Source organism: Pleurodeles waltl, chromosome 7, assembly GCF_031143425.1.
Source record: "Pleurodeles waltl isolate 20211129_DDA chromosome 7, aPleWal1.hap1.20221129, whole genome shotgun sequence".
In the NCBI taxonomy this organism is placed as follows: Eukaryota; Metazoa; Chordata; class Amphibia; order Caudata; family Salamandridae; genus Pleurodeles; species Pleurodeles waltl.
Window position 1 is genome coordinate 883930338 of NC_090446.1, and position 18545 is coordinate 883948882.

Consider the following 18545-nt stretch of genomic DNA (forward strand, 5'->3'; position numbering starts at 1 on the left):
ACTCAGGGTAAAGGAAATGCCTTGATTGTTATTTTACTCCAAGGTCTCTACCTTTTAAAACAGGCATAGCAGTATTTTGTTAAACTAAGTTAATTCTGTCTTTGGATATGCACTGGCCCTGTTAAGGGGCAAGGTGGTCAGAATATTTGTACTGCTTTTTCATTGCCCTGTCTTTGCAACACTAGTGTCTACAAGAATGCAGAACAGGCTGCTGATATACAACTAGAACTCTGAAATCATGCAAAAAAATAGAAACAAGTACTAAATTGTATATGAAAGAGTTGTGTTTGCTCTTTTGAGATCCATCACACTTTCTTTCTGTACTTCTGTTTTGACCTTTGTTGAAGGATTAGGCCTGCACATCTTCCCTAAGCACTTCATTTTTTTTCTGTTAAATGGTGTGCAACCATTCCCTCTTATACAGATAAAACTATTTCAATCACCTTTTCAGTTTTAATCAATCATGGCTCGCTGGTGTTACAGGTGGCAGGGTGTCGTGCGGGGCAATAGGGGATGAGAAGAGGAGTGGCAGGAGGGAATATTAATAAAATCTTTTTTTTTAAAAATAAACTAACCTGCACGCAGTGCTCCACCGCCGCTCCTCTGTCTCCTCAGCATGCTGCAGGCACAGGCTTCCAGACTGCCCTGTGGCCAATCCTGACGCTGCTCAGAGCAGCATTAGGATTGGTTGGGAGCACCCAGCCAGGGCACTCCCAAGCAGACTGGGAGCCTGTGCCAGCTCTCCTCAGCCCGACAACACAGTGGCAGGCTGTAGAGAGCCTACTGCGCATGTATGTTTGGCAAGCCTGAGACAGCCGTCCAAATATACATGCGCACTGAGGGGAGTGCACAGTGCACTCCCCTCATCCCTGTCATCCCCAATGCCCCACCCTTTTAACAATGAAAGCATAATAAAATTGCTGCTGGCAGTGGGGTGACAATCCTCTGCCATAGCGGATGATCCGCCACTGGTTTTACTCAACATGTCAATACAAACAATATTCATTAATCACAATCATTGGGTGAGTCCAGTATTTGTTGCTGCTGAGTGTCTTTGGTTGTTATTTCCCTTTTGGTAAAGCCTCATTGCAACTTCAAGGCTTGACTTGTTAACCATCAGATTGTCCATGTACGCTGACGTACAACCAGGCATAGAATCCAAGTGCCATGACAGCTTTGGAATGTAGTCCTATCATTTAATTTCTGTAGCTGGTCAAGCTGTTTGGCATCCCAGACTGTGCTGTGTAAAACGGATGGCTGTTAAAAATTGGGTTTCTGGTTGCCAAGGTATGCACCTAAGACAGGCAGAACCCACCCACTCTAGTCAGGCCAAGGGAGTTACCTGTCCAAGACAACCCCTGCTTACCCCCTAGGCAGCTTGGCATGATCAGTCAGGTCTATCCCAGAGGCAATGTGTAAAGCATTTCACAACACACACAACACATGTGACACGATGTCCCCACCACAAAGAAAAAACAACACCAAGTTATAGAAAAATAGGCTGTACTGTACACAACATCATTAGACCAAACACAACATGTCAGTAATACCCTGCTACCCAAGCAGTTGTCAGAACATTACACAGTACTAATACAGAAATCAGCAGTAGTCACATATAACAAACAGGTTTCTCATTATTCTGCAACATAAGCAGTAGTCAGGAAAACATTACAAAAAAATGCACTTGTCATTAAAGTATCATAAATGCCCATACCAGGAACATTAGAAAACATATGGTAATTCACAAAACAGGTTAGCATGCGATGCCCATAAAGGGAACCTTAGCAACCCATATGGTAAGTCATAGGAAGCATAACATCATAAAAGCACATACCATGATGGAATCTAAAATGCCCCAATGAACATGTGCAACCAAAAGTACCTAGTTTGTATATGAAAGGCACCTCCATGCCACAAGGAAAGACAAGGGGGCCCCCAGTGCTCCTCTGCGCTAATTGGTGGCCACTCTGGTGATTAGGGGGAGGGAAGAGCAAGCACCAACTCCATTTCTTATATTGCTGCCCTTCTTGGGACTACAGCGGCCCTTGCAAGGGGAAAGCAGGGCAACAACTCAGGGGAGACTTACTGGTGTGAGGGACCTTCGATGAGGCTCACTCTCTGCCCGAAACCTCCTAAAACAAATGAGTGGCCCGGTGGGACGAGGAGCCTCCGATGAGGCTTCCTTCCCTGCTTGTCCTCCAGAAATACAGAAATGAAGGCCCGGTGGTGCGGGGAGCCTCTGATAAGGCTTCCTTCCCCACCCTTCTCCACAGATGGCTGACTCACCTGCTCAGTGCAACCTGCCTGGGCCGCAGTCGTGAACAGGCAAAAGTCAATGCCTGTTGGTGCCCCTGGGGTGCTCCTCGAAGTGCGCTTTGCCCAGGGGCACCTTTAGGAGCACCCTCACTCCAATCTTTGGTTAACAATGCCCCTGAAGCACAGGATGCGGCGCGCTTGTGATGCACTTGGGTTTCCTCCCATGCTTGGGTCACAACAGTGATTGTTCTCAGCAAAAACATCGGTAAGTGCTTACAAAATGCTGAGGGCCACAAAAGCAGAGTGATTCTTGAGGCGCTAATGATTTAAAAGAAAAGGCACTCTCAGGGTGCTTTAGGATAATTAAACAAAGCGCTCTCCATGTGCTATGACATAAAAAGGGAAAATGTCTCCTCATGCACTTTAGCAGTGGAGTTTGAGAGGTTGCAGGGGACAGGGCCACAACACCCAGCCTATGGGGACACAAAAGGATGGGGCGCAGGGTTGTATGACCCAGCAGCAGGCCAGCACAAAGGGGATGCAGGCAGTTGCAGTTCCTACAAGTGACCACGCAGGTCACAGGTCAGCACAGCAGCAGCAGTCCAAGGCGGTTCCTGGTGAGTCTCTCCAGCATTCTGTGTCCAGCTACAAGTAAGTTGAAACTCCTAAGTATTCTCAAAGTGTTACAAATTGTGGGGAACAATCCCCTGTACTTATACTCAGTTTTGCAATGGTTTAACAAAGAAGGGGAGAGGAGTTTCCAACCAGTTCCAGCTGGTTCTGGGAGTTCCCCCCTCTCTCCTCCAGCACAGGCTCCAAACATCAGTTGGGGGTAAATGAGCCCTTTGTATGAGGACAGGGCACAACCTTTACAGATGCATGTGTGCCCCCTCCCCCTTCCCTCAGCCCAGGAAGACTATTCAAAATGCAGATGCACCTCTGTGACACCTCCACCCTCCCTGTGTACAGGCTGTCTGAAAAATATGCACAAACCCCAACTGTCACTCTGCCCAGACCCGGATTAGAGTCAAGCTGCAAAACACCAGAGTCATAAGCTCAGAGAAATGCTCACTTTCTAGAAGTGGCATTTCTGTAATGATAATAAATAACCCACCTACACCAGTAAGCAGCATTACTTACTAACATTACAACCATATCAAACATGCATGCTATGCTACCCCTCATAAAGCAGGCAATGACCCATAGACATAAGGCAGAGCATTTCCAATGCAATCCTGTGAGAAGGCAGGATTCACAGCAGTGAGAAACCAAATAGGCTATTTGTCACCACCAGGACAGGCCACGCAAGCAGGCACATGTCTGCCTTCTACATACACAGCACCCTGCCCATAGGGTTAGCTATGGCCTACCTTAGGGGTGACATCGCATGTAGTAAAAGGGGAGTTCTGGGCCTGGCAAGTTAATTTAGATGCCAGGTCCCTTTTGCAGCAAACTGTGCACACAGGCCCTGCGCTAGCAGGCCTGAGACAGGTGACAAAGGCTACTTCTGTGAGTGGCACAAGCAGCCCTCAGGCCCACTAGTAGCATTTAATTTACAGGCCCTGGGACTTACATGTACATTAAATGTGCCAATTAGGTATAAGCAATCATACCAACCAAAGAAGGGAGAGCACCTGCACTTTAGCACTGATCAGCAACCGTCCGAGAGCAACCGCAAGAGGTCAGAAAAAATAGGAGGAAGGAGGCAAAAAGTCTGGTGATGAACCTGCAAAATGGGCCAGGTGCAACAATGCCCTTCCTCCTTCTGGGTTGGGCTTGCCTCTGAAGGGTTTAATTTCTCTTTACCACCATGCCATCGAGAAGTTAAAACCCCATTTGAGGCTCCCCTATCTGCCTCAGATTAGGGATGGGCGTAACTTGTGTAATTCCATGTAGCATCATCACATACAATAATTTATGAATTTAGTGAGATTACTCTTGATGTATACAAAAAGAGTAATTCTGCATTTAGCACTACTTCTTGGCCCTAAAATTCCCCCCTCACATCCAAATTGGGCGCGAGAATATATTTTGAGCTAAGAAAAGGCATTAAGGGGGTGATTCCAACATCCCGCCAATGTTCCCCCGACAAAATACCGCTCCGTGGTCACAAGACCGCTGAGGGTATTTTGAGATTTGCCCTGGGCTGGCGGGCGGCCGCCAAAAGGCCGCCCGCCAGCCCAGGGCAAATCTACCTTCCCACGAGGACGCCGGCTCCGAATGGAGCCGGCGTAGTGGGAAGGTGCGACGGGTGCAGTTGCACCCGTCGCGTATTTCAGTGTCTGCTTTGCAGACACTGAAATACTTTGTGGGGCCCTCTTACGGGAGCCCCTGCAGTGCCCATGCCATTGGCATGGGCACTGCAGGGGCCCCCAGGGGCCCCGCGGCACCCCCTACCGCCATCCTGTTCCTGGCGGGAGACCCGCCAGGAACAGGATGGCGGTAGGGGGTGTCAGAATCCCCATGGCGGCGGAGCGCGCTCCGCCGCAATGGAGGATTCTCCCGAGCAGCGGAAGGTCGGCGGGAGACCGCCGACTTTCCGTTTCTGACCGCGGCTGAACCGCCGCGGTCAGAATGCTCGACGGAGCACCGCCAGCCTGTTGGCGGTGCTCCCGTGGTCGGTGACCCTGGCGGTCACCGACCGCCAGGGTCAGAATGACCCCCTAAATGTTAAATGCAACAGAACATGAATCACGAGAAGCCTGTAGCACTTGCTAAATGTGGCCTTGGGGTAGGATTTTCTCTCAGCTTGATACCAGAATTTCGAGCTATTTACTCAGCACAAATGAGCCCTCACTTCTAAAATGGACCCACAAAAAATGTAGAATATGAATACTGTGAGGGCCACTCATGCACACTAAATATGCTCTTGGGGTAGTGGTTTTCCACAAGATAGTACCGGCATTTAACACTATTTTATTAGTGGAAAATGCAACCTTGCATCCAAGATGGATGCAATGATGCATTTTCCACTAAGGTACAGCACTAAATGCCGCAGAACATGAATAGCGAGAGTGAGCGGCTAGTTGCGCTACCTAAATGTGCTCTTACTGTAGGATTTTCCCACCAAATTACTCTTAACTACATAAGAAGGTGGAATCGCATAATCATCAGTAATTTTGCAGCAACGAGTAACACAGAATTACTGAATTACTCTGATTACTCTGTCTTAAGCGAAATTCTATGCAGGCCTACTAAAAATACCAGTATGTCTTTGTTTATCTTGATAGCTCCATTGTACCTGAGATGTTCATCAGAAAATGTGAATAAGCCTGCCCTTGACAGGTGGACCCTATTCTCATATAGAAACCATGGTCTTTAGGATGTTTAAAAAATACCTGATAAACTCAAGACTCATGCTTTCACAGAATTTTCTCTGGCCAATGTTTAATTTCCTCCTCCATGATGATGTTGCGTGAAACCACCCTCCTCCAGTTGATCCTTAAGATGATTTTGAAACAGATTACATTTGTAGGCCCCATGTCCCAGGCCACTGTTGCGAAGTAACTTCTCTTGGCAAAAAGTAAATGGCCCTGATGCATACATTAAGTTAATTTCCTCCCAGATGTATTAAACTGATATGTGATCTGGCTTGCTTCATTTTAGACTAGTCACTGCGGGGATGTACTGTTTCAACCTTATGCTAGTGTGCAAAGCCACACTAAATCAGTAATTCCCAGAAAAAGGCTGGTAGTTTGTCTTCGTCTTTTGTGTTATGGCCACGTAGGAGTGTCCAATAATCCACACTGTTTTTCTCTTGCTATTCCTTTCACTGGCAAACACAGAATTTAAAAGGTAACTGAGAATGGTAGTATTTGTGAGCTAAAGCACATGCCTTTTCTCACATAATTTTGAAAACATTGGACTCCCTTGTAACCACTTTCAAGATCCCTTAAACTGGATATCCGAGGCATAGACTTGGTCAATTAAAGCACTTTCCACAGCTTAGTTGAGATCTCACGCCTTACATAGGGGATGTACATTGTGGAGACAGACTGGCCAATTGACGCCAACTGTCCTCGTTTCACATTGCACCTGGCCATCAAACTGCATTTGTAAGGGGGACAGAGGACAGGGACTGTTTCCATTCCCCTACTGTGCATAGCTGATAGCCATGCTGATAGCTATGTTCAGCAGGGAAGTTGGCTGCTGCTTCTGTTGGAAGCCAGGGGCGCTCTTCCTTTAGGGTGGGGGAGCGTCACCTCCCCACCAGCAGCGGCAGCTGCAAACCTTTGAGAGAAAAAGATAAAAAACTTTGTTAACTATCCTTTTCTTTTGAAGGGGCTGGGTCACGGGGGTGACGAGCAGCGAGGGGGAGTGCTCAGCACTCCTCCTCACAGCACATGTACGTTTGGCGGGCTGTCTCGGGCCGGCCAAACATACATGCGCAGAAGGCTGTCTCCAGCCTGGCAACACAGTTGCTGGGCTAGAGAGAGCCTGCACAGGCTTCCAGTCTGCCTGGACCTGCCCTGGCTGTGTGCTTCCAGCCAATCCGGATGCTGCTTTGAGCAGAATCAGGATTGGCCACAGGGCAGGCTGGGAGCCTGTGCCTGCAGTAGCAAGACGGGAGTGAAGCAGCGCGTGTGCGGCGAGGAATGAGGTAAGTGTTTTATTTTAAAATTAATTTTAATGTTTATTTCCCATGCGGCCCCCTCCCCGCGTGCCACCCCGCCCCTTCCAAGCACCGTGAAAGCATGTCTTACTCAGAAAGTCAGGGTTTAAACTCACATGCCTGAGGACAATTCTTTGATTTAGTAACAGATGTGCTCTCATTTTAGCTTCTGGAGCACCATCCATAGCATCTGTAAGAAACTCATGAGTTTTCTCTCAGACATGGCTCTTCAAATCTCAGCAAAGGATCTATCAGCATTTTTCACTGGGTAAAATCATATTCGAGCACATAACTATTCCTAATATGAAATGGTACCACCATCGAATGATTTGTGACTAATATCTGTTATCACACTTTATATGTGCACCTTTTGTGACCCTCAAAACCTGCCATTCACTGCAATGCCTTCCACTGGGGACCATGACTCTTCATACTGCTGCCACAGCATGTTGTCCAGATTGTGGCGAGTCAATCATGAGTGGCTAGTACACCTGAGTGTCACTTTTAGCGACGCTCCTGTAGTGCAATTCCTTGCACCATAGCTACAAGGTGGTGTTAAGTCACTTTTTGTGGCTTAAAGCCGCCTTGTAAATATGGCTCCTTCATACGCCTCAATTAGCGTGGAAGGTGCATGCAATGGGTGTTGCTGTAGGCGTTCCACTGCAACACCCATTGCATTTTGACACTGCCCCAGATTTATAAGGAATCTTAAACCTGTGCAGCACCAAAAACGTATGCCACCCCAAGAGTGGTGTTAGCATGGAATAAGTAGGAGAAATGCTTTTATTTCTTCTTGTTTTTGATTTTTCTATAACACAACACCATGAATGATTGTTGATGTGCAGGGAGGTGCACTTTCCTGCACATAAACAGTCATTAAATAATGACAATTTGCTAATTTTGTGTGAGGTACAGGATGCAAATATGGTGCAAGGGTGTCTGTGTTTGCTCTGTGCAGCAAAATTCAGTGTCAGGCCTCGGGGAATCACAGGAGTGCACTGTATTTTTGTTAATAAGGTGCATCCCTGCGTATCTTAAGTGATGCAGTGCGGCTTTGCCAATTTTTGTACAGCGCTGTGCTGCGCCACTTCCTTGTAAGTGAGGGCCCAAGAGTCCAGTTATACCTATTTATTAAAAACGGCTGATTAGATTTACACCAACTAATAATAAGCACACTTTCTGAGTAAAGTTCTAACTTTTGCCAAATTTGTAATGCGGTACAGCTGTTTTTTCTGTATCACTTCCAAAAATTTCTTAAGGTAATTAATATTTTGTTTCACTATGCAGTGTTGTCCTTAATAATCTAATTTCAGATGTTGCAGTGATGTTAATAATGAAGTCATAAAGCATGTCATGAGTGCTGTAATATATGAGGTCTTAATCAATCCATGGCCAAGGCATGAATTATATTTTTTTCAGTTGACTATAACTAGTGAACTTAAGTGTTTTATTTATTTTATAATGTTATATTTTTATTGATATTTTCACCTACATATAACATAACATTTCCAAAGTTTTTGAACATAAGGTATGATATTATTACCATTTCTATGTTTTTGACAGAAATAAGATTTTATTATACCTAACAATGCCAACCTCCATGCCCCTGTCGGCTTTGGCTGCACTCCGTGGGGTTGTCCATAGGTCCTGGAAGTCGCACCCAAAACCCACAGGCAACCCTATATGACTGGTCCTTTAAATAAAAAAAAAAATCTTGATCCACTGGGACTCTTTCTAGAGTCTCTCAGGAGCCAGCAGCTCTACCTGTGCTCCCACGAAACTCTATTGGGAGCACAGGAGAAGCACTGGCTCCTGACAGACTGTTACAGGATTGTTACAGCAAGCTAACGCTATTCCCCAGCACCATCTGTGCGCCACACTTGTAAAATGATGCACAATGGCGCTAGGGAATGGTTAGCGTAAAAAAAAAATGACGCTCACTACTGCGAACATGCCATATTAAAAAATGACTCTAATGCTGCAAAAGTGGCATTAGCACATTTTTGTGGAGCGTTTTTTTACGTAAAACGGGTTAGCGTCATATTTAACAGCATTAACGGGGGAAAAAACAAGCAAACAATCAAAAAACATTTGGGAATACAAGATGGAAAATGCAGCCCAGGAGGCACACTAGGGAGATCCCAAACAGCCAAGTTCCAGCCAGGAGGCTCCAGAAAAGTCCCAGGAGAAGGAGAAGAGGAAGCAGAAGTGTCACTTTAGTGAGGAGGTGCATGACATCTTGGTCAGAGCGGTGATGGAGCACCAACAGCAGCTCTTCGTCACCTCCAAATTGCCAATAGGTAGGAAAGAGGGTATATGGGAGGCAACAGTAGATAAAGTCAATAGCGTGACAGAGGTGAAGAGGACTGTCACTGACTGCAAGAAGAAGTGCTGGCATGATTGCAAGTGCAGAACTAAGGAGGCCAGGAACCGAAAGGCAGCACTGCAGACTGGCAGTGGAAGTCCCACACCCCTGGAGGACCTGGATGAGCTGGAAGAGATCGTGGCAGCAGTCATCCAGGAGGAGCTGATCACTGGAATGGCAGGACAGCACAGACTACCAAGAACTACCACAAATGCAGGGTAAGTTCCAGGGGAGACTATCGGAATTCTCACAAATGGCAGACAGGCGAGGCACATATTACACACTCAATGCGTGATAAAGAGTCACATCGGGACACATAGAGCCTGAATCAAAATGCCCCATCACCACCCAAACCTCACTTTTAGTGACACTATGGTAGCGCAATGCACTCTGACATACACACAGCGTGGTTTTAAGCCACTTACTGTGGCTTTACACCACCTTGTAAATATGCAGCACATTGTCTGGAAGGGATGAGCAATTAGTGTGGCTGTGCCACAACAACAACCATTGCATATTGTTGTTCTCCCAGATCCAAGACAACATGTTCACCAGACACTGTGACTGAAGTGAACACCACCCCAGGAGTGGTGTTATGATGGCGCAACAAGGCAAAATTCTTTTGATCCTCCTCGTGTCGTTGCCCTTCTCTTGTCTGCTGCATCCTGCAGCACACATAGAAATGCCACCTTGCCATAATAGATTGTTTATATTCAGAAGGGGACATCTTTATTTATATAAACAATCTATCCCCTCAACGCTGGCATCCCTTCACTATGTTGAAAGTATCCCTGCGTTGGTGCAGGGAGAACAAATCTGCGCAGGAGTAGGGGAAAACGCTGGGGTGGGCCGTATTCCAGTAAACATGGCGCATCTCTGTGTTTCAAAAGTGGTAAATCGCCGTGCAAGTAATATTGCTGCTGCATCGAGCTGTGCCACTTGAGAAAAAATCAGGGCAAGTGTGCAACCTGTGGAACGCAACCTGCAGAGGGTGGCCCAACAACAACACTCACACACCTCCATGCACCCTTTGGGAATGAGCACAAAAGTGAAATCATACAACACATGGGGCATGTCTGTGACCATCATTTGTTCTGCTGTACAAGTAGCTTAAAAGTCACCATGTAACAATGTTTTCTGTGCTGTGTGAATAGTTGGTGTTCTGAAGAAAGGGACATCTACAAGCGTAAGAATTGGCACAGGAGGCATCAATGTTGCACTACAGGCACAATTCCAGTAGCCTGTAATGCAACTGTACCATTATACAAATAGTGGCCCATGTGGATCCAAGCTGCCCACTCCCCTTGTGCCACATCAACAAAGTCTCAGAATGCATGCATTGATCCACATTTTACATCCTTACACAAACGTGCCTGTGGCAGATGCAGTATGCAAGGAAATGTCACAAATGTATGGAGGGATGAACTAATAGGGCAGACAACCAATAATGGTTGCACTGTCCCATCCAATTAGCACATGTGTGGGGCCTGCTAAAGGCAGATGACAAAGTAACACAAACATGGTAAGCAATGGACCTACCTGTGCTTTACTGCAATAGTGCCATCATTCATGGTGTCTACAACCTGGGATCTATAACATGTCACTGAGCCTCCAGTAGCAAATGATGGGCCATGTCAATAGCCACTACAGTCAAAGATTTACATTTCACTATCTAATTGCAGAGGATGATGCCTTACCTCCTGACAACCTGCCTGTCCTGTATTTTACAGATGACATGGACGACCAGCTGCCGACTTTCAATGAAGAGACTCTCCAGGAACTCCTAGGTTCCCTCCAGATACCACCTCCAGTTGCAGGGAGCACACACAGCATTGTGGGGTCTCCACATGAACCCCCCATCTACCAACACAGAGCACCAACCAGTACTGCCACAGCCCTGGACTCCGAGGACCCAGACATCACCTTTCAGAGGACAGTGGTGGGTGTCCAGCGGGAGCTGACCAAGCAGGTGCAGGTGGGGATGGAGACCATGGCAGGCAGCCTAGAGGGAGTGCAGAGGTGCCTCAGTCCTAATAAGGGCAACTCAGCTGCCATCAGAGGCACCCACTGCCCGCTCCATGGACTCCAGCAGTCCATGGCCGATATAGGTGCTGTCATGAGGCAGAGGCTTCAACAATTGCCCTCCCAAAGTGGCAGAAGCAGGGCAGGCAGCAGACTGGGGGCTATACAAAATACACTGGAGTCCATACAGCTAGAAGTGGCCTCCCTCAGACAAAAAATGTCTACCATTGTGATGTTGCTGCGGTGTTGAGAAATCAACAGTTCCTCCTTGCTGTAGTGATACCTTATGTGTTCCCACAAATGACAGTTGCCAGGACCTTTGACTCCACATCTCTATCCCCTGATGTGTGTGTGCCACCCTCAACGTCAACAACAGCACCACCCATGGCACAGGGGGCACCACACACATCAGAGGATGAAGATGTGGAAGGAACAACATTCACACGGAAAACCACCCGGTAGCACCAGTCTGTGACACACGGACAGTATCTCCCTAGTTCTGGGCTTAACATCATGACAGTATTGTGACAGCTGGCAATGTGCCCTCTTCACTCAAACACTGTTGACTTACCTGCCATAGACTCATTATTTCAATTTCTACATATTCTCAATTTTGACACCTCCTCACTGATGCACACTTCTCGTACCCATGTCTCATGACAGGTCCCTCACCCTTCAAATGTACAACAAATGGCTCAAGATCTCTCATGGGGTCTGTGAACTGGATATTGTATTGTATTCAAAAATACACTTGTGCATGTCAATAAATCTTCATATTCACAAGTATCATGTCAACTTTTACCGTGATCCATCAACATATCTGAATGTATGCATTATGTGAAGCTATGTCAATGAGAACAGAACCTAATTGCATGTGTGGCTTACTGTCAGACACAAAGCCACACACTAAGACTGTAACATGAAAAACGTGACTGATAGTGTTGTGGGCTACAACTAACTTACATAGCCTTACAACATGTATTGTACAGATATCCATGCAAGTTGACATATAGCATGTATAGGTCAGAACCAAGTGTCTGGAATGTTCACAGATGAGATCACCAGTACAACTAATATGTGTGGCGGTCAGCTGTCAGTGTGCCAGGATACATACCCTAAATTAGTTGATGTAATATATGCCACACTTTCCAACATCATTTCTGACAGACCTCAGCGATGACAGTTGAAGTTCCATACTTATGTGTCAAAGATTCCTCATACTTACCCAATGGGAATGTCTGGAACTAGAGATGACACATGTTTTGAGTAGCTGATCTCATATTGCAGCCAATCTGACAGCTCCTCGGGGGTACACATAGTCATACACATAAATCAATACAGAAAGCATACCCTAAGGCATTCCTCTAACTTGGCCAGTGCACACTTGAGAACACCCAGACAAACCATATGGATACAAAATTGTCTGAAACTAATTGGATGTAATTAAACATTAAAATAACATCCTATTAAGACCTAACCTAGACAATACCCTACACTAAACTAACCTACACTAACTTATCTTAACTTACCCCTACAGCTATCTATCTATCCTAATCTAAACCTATCTTAAACATTTAACACTACACACTATACATTGTCCTCCCCAACCCTCCTTAAGACACAAGATACAAGTAGAACAACATAAACTAAGGCTACACAGATACTAACTTAACCTATATCCTAAATATATATATATATATATATATTTATATATATATATATATTTGCATATATATATATATATATATATATATATATATATATATGTGTGTGTATATATATATATATATACAGGGAGTGCAGAATTATTAGGCAAATGAGTATTTTGACCACATCATCCTCTTTATGCATGTTGTCTTACTCCAAGCTGTATAGGCTCGAAAGCCTACTACCAATTAAGCATATTAGGTGATGTGCATCTCTGTAATGAGAAGGGGTGTGGTCTAATGACATCAACACCCTATTTCAGGTGTGCATAATTATTAGGCAACTTAACAAAAAACAAATATATACCCATTTCAATTATTTATTATTACCAGTGAAACCAATATAACATCTCAACATTCACAAATATACATTTCTGACATTCAAAAACAAAACAAAAACAAATCAGTGACCAATATAGCCACCTTTCTTTGCAAGGACACTCAAAAGCCTGCCATCCATGGATTCTGTCAGTGTTTTGATCTGTTCACCATCAACATTGCGTGTAGCAGCAACCACAGCCTCCCAGACACTGTTCAGAGAGGTGTACTGTTTTCCCTCCTTGTACATCTCACATTTGATGATGGACCACAGGTTCTCAATGGGGTTCAGATCAGGTAAACAAGGAGGCCATGTCATTAGATTTCCTTCTTTTATACCCTTTCTTGCCAGCCACGCTGTGGAGTACTTGGACGCGTGTGATGGAGCATTGTCCTGCATGAAAATCATGTTTTTCTTGAAGGATGCAGACTTCTTCCTGTACCACTGCTTGAAGAAGGTGCCTTCCAGGAACTGGCAGTAGGACTGGGAGTTGAGCTTGACTCCATCCTCAACCCGAAAAGGCCCCACAAGCTCATCTTTGATGATACCAGCCCAAACCAGTACTCCACCTCCACCTTGCTGGCGTCTGAGTCGGACTGGAGCTCTCTGCCCTTTACCAATCCAGCCACGGGCCCATCCATCTGGCCCATCAAGACTCACTCTCATTTCATCAGTCCATAAAACCTTAGAAAAATCAGTCTTGAGATATTTCTTGGCCCAATCTTGACGTTTCAGCTTGTGTGTCTTGTTCAGTGGTGGTCGTCTTTCAGCCTTTCTTACCTTGGCCATGTCTCTGAGTATTGCACACCTTGTGCTTTTGGGCACTCCAGTGATGTTGCAGCTCTGAAATATGGCCAAACTGGTGGCAAGTGGCATCGTGGCAGCTGCACGCTTGACTTTTCTCAGTTCATGGGCAGTTATTTTGCGCCTTGGTTTTTCCACACGCTTCTTGCGACCCTGTTGACTATTTTGAATGAAACGCTTGATTGTTCGATGATCACGCTTCAGAAGCTTTGCAATTTTAAGAGTGCTGCATCCCTCTGCAAGATATCTCACTATTTTTGACTTTTCTGAGCCTGTCAAGTCCTTCTTTTGACCCATTTTGCCAAAGGAAAGGAAGTTGCCTAATAATTATGCACACCTGATATAGGGTGTTGATGTCATTAGACCACACCCCTTCTCATTACAGAGATGCACATCACCTAATATGCTTAATTGGTAGTAGGCTTTCGAGCCTATACAGCTTGGAGTAAGACAACATGCATAAAGAGGATGATGTGGTCAAAATACTCATTTGCCTAATAATTCTGCACTCCCTGTATATATATATATATAACCTCCAACACTCCACACAGCGGTCCTGGATGGGCTCCGAGAGGCCCTTATATAACCTCCAACACTCCCTTAGATATCAGGAGAACCAGGACACCTCCAATGTGAAAATTCAATTTATTTCAGCACAAACATCCAACGCGTTTCGGCAACAGCCTTACTCATGGATAAATCATTGATGGAATGCTCCAAATAAATAACCCAAGTTAATCATAAACATAAAAAACAGACAAATCCTAAATTCATCCACCATGAAGCACATATTGCAGCGGCCATCTTTAAAGTGCACCTTCAATCCTACTACACAGTAGTTTGTACCATAGTCTTTCAAGTTGTTAATCCAGTTTAACTCTGATATTTGGTCAAAATCTATCAGAAAATTTATCATGATATCACTGTCCAACAGATAAAAGCTCATTGCAAAAGTACAAAATTATAAAATTGTTCATTATAACATTAGGGTAAAATAAATATATATGTTTTAAAATTAAAATCCAATATATTTCTTATAAACATTTAATACTTATACCCATGTCTAAATTACTAACATTGAATCTTATAACGCCCAAGTGGGCATACATATTTTCAAAAAGCTTTCTTGGAGGATATCATATTACTTCAGATGTTGTTTACAAATCCTTCTCATATATTGGGACTTCTTAACCCAAGTGGGTAGAACTACAAGACCTTCTACTGTAAAAACCTACTAAACCCCAACAACTATTTTCTTAAATAAATAAATATCAAAATATCACCATCACTCAAAGTGCTATTCTGCTAAAAGGCTGCCATATTTCCCCAACTTACTTAAAAAAATATATCAGTTACCCTAGATGGATACTCAGCTCTTCACTCGAGTTCAGCCCCACAGGCTCCAATGTCTCAAAGTCTATTATATATTTAGAGTCTAAAATATGCAGCAACCTTTCTCTAAGTTGACCCTAGGATTCTCAGTCTAGGGCACCTAAACCTGGCCTTCAGTAGGCCGAAGATGCGTTTGATCACCCTCCTAGTCTGCCCATGGGCCTCATTGTAGCGTTCCTCTGCCCTGGTCCAGGGATTCCTCACTGGGGTCAGTAGCCATGACAGATTGGGGTACCCAGAGTCCCCTAATAGCCACACCGGGTGCCTCTGTAGTTGACCCATCATATAAGGGATGCTGCTATTCTGAATGATGTAGGCGTCTTGCACTGAGCCAGGGAACATGGCATTCACATGGGAGATGTACTGGTCTGCCAAACATACCATATGTACATTCATGGAATGATAACTTTTCCGGTTCCTGTACACCTGTTCACTCCTGTGGGAGGGACCAAAGACACATGGGTCCCATCAATGGCACCTATGATGTTGGGGATATGTCCAAGGGCATAGAAGTCACCTTTCACTGAAGGCAAGTCCTCCACCTGAGGGAAAACGATGTAGCTCCGCATGTGTTTCAGCAGGGTAGACAACACTCTGGACAACACGTTGGAAAACATCGGCTGGTACATCCCTGATGCCATGGCCACAGTTGTTTGAAATGACCCACTTGCAAGGAAATGGAGCACTGATAGCACCTGCACTTGAGGGGGGATTCCAGTGGGATGGCGAATTGCTGACATCAGGTCTGGCTCCAACTGGGTACACAGTTCCTGGATTGTGGCACAGTCAAACCTGTAGGTGATGATCAAATTTCTTTCCTCCATTGTCGACAGGTCCACCAGTGGTCGGTACACCAGAGGATTCCGCCATCTCCTCACATGTCCCAGCGGACGGTGCCTATGAAGGACAACAGCGAGCACAGAGTCAAACAACTCAGAGGTATGTACCCACAGTCTACACAGAACACCAATCATACACAAAATCTGGCCTGTATGTGTGTTGAGAGTAGGCCTAGGTATGTGTGACGCAGTTGGTAATTAGGCCATGTGCACCCCTGAAATGGCGGCTGCCTGACCTCTAAAGTGGACAATGGGATGTGAGGTAACTGCACTGGCGTTGTACACCATCGCGGTAGGCGGTCGAAGACTGCAGCGCAATGCTGCATTGGTTAACATTGGACCCTATGGGTCCCAGGAGCCAATGACGATGTACGCCGGCGGTGATGGTATGCACCACCCCGGACGTGACCGCTGCAGACGTGAGCGCCATTTTCTAACTGTTTAATCACTCGATACCTGATCTTTGACAGGAGAGGACCTACACTGCAAGTGCTGCTGTGACCTCGGTCTGGAAGAGACAATGGCTTGTGCAACTGGGGAAAGGGCCCCTGCCTTCACTGCAGAGGAGTTGGAGAAGCTTGTCGACGGGGTCCTCCCCCAGTACACGCTACTCTACGGTCCTCCAGACCAACAGGTAAGTACACAGGGAGCATGTTGTATGGGCTATGCCTGTGTGGAGAGGGCTGGTTGTAGGAAGGAAGGGGGCAGAGTCCTGCATGCATGAAAGACGGTGAATGCATGTGCCACATGGCAAGGGTAGGGATGTGGGCCACTCACTTTGACGGTACAGTTGGTAATGACTTCTCTTCTTCCCCTGTACATTTCATGTAGGTCAGCGCCCACCAGAAGAAGGATATTTGGTGTGCCATCGCCAAGGACGTCCGGACCCTGGGGGGCCACCACAGACGGAGCACCCACTGCCAGACGAGATGGGAGGACATTCGCTGCTGGAGCAAGAAGACGGTGGAGGCTCAGCTGGGGATGGCATCCCAACGTGGGAGGGGTGCCCGTCAAACCATGACCTCCCTGATGTTCCAGATCCTGGCGGTGGCCTACCCTGAGTTGGATGGGCGCTTGAGGGCATCACAGCAGACACAAGGGGGTGAGTACACTATCATTCAGCTGACTTTGCGCGCAGTGAAGGTGTCTGGGTGGGGGAGGAGGGCTGTGGGTTTCCCTAGGCCAGGGCGAGTTCCGTAGGCTAGTCCCATTCTTAAGGCATGGCCCTGTGGCCCCCCACCCCACCTCTGTAGAGTGCCAAGTACAGCTATTCATGCCCCTGTGTCATCAACTTGTGCAGATGTCGTCCATAGCCTTGTAGGCCATTTCTCAGGAATTGCACTGTAGAGCCCAACAGCGTGACGTAGTGCAGGGGGCTGCTGTCTGTGTTGTCCGCCAACAGTAGCTGTAAGCCATGCACTCAACCTGTCTTTCTTCTGTCCCCCCCCCTTTTTTGCGGTCTCCCTGTTCTTGTGTGCATTAGCATCATAAGGCAGAGGTACAGTGGCACCGGAGCACGAGGGAGCTGCATCCCACATGGGCATGGAGGCCCACACTACGGACTCTGAATACACCAGTGGGACGGAGGGCGAGGGGAGCACCACGGCGGTCACAGGATCTGCAACCAGCGACATGGACTCGTCCTCCGATGGGAGCTCCCTTGTGGTGGTGGCAACATCTGTGCCCCCCACTTCAACAGGTACAGCCGACACCCCCCCTACCAGCACTGCCCTCCCAGCAGCCCCTCAGCCTTCGTCCCGTGCCCGCTCACCCAGGATGGTGGGCATCACCTTCGCCCCAGGCACCTCAGCCCCTGGCCCTGTCACCTCTGCTGCCCTCAGTGAGGAGGCCATTGACCTCCTCGGGTCACTCACTGTTGGGCAGTCTACCATTTTGAATGCCATCCAGGGTGTAGAAAGGGAGTTACAACACACAAATGCATTCCTGGAGGGCATTCATTCTGGTCAGGCTGCCATTCATCGAACCCTTCAAACTCTGGCCTCAGCACTGATGGCAGCCATTGTCCCTGTGTCTAGCCTCCCCCCTCCAACTTCCTCCACCCGGACCCAATCCCCTGTACCTCTTCCTATCCCAAGCACACCATCAGACCAGCCTGCACACACCTCACCACACAAGGGAAGCTCAGGCAAACATAAGCACCACACATCCCACAGGCACTCACGCAAGCATCACACACATACAGACACACCAACATCCACTACCTCCACTG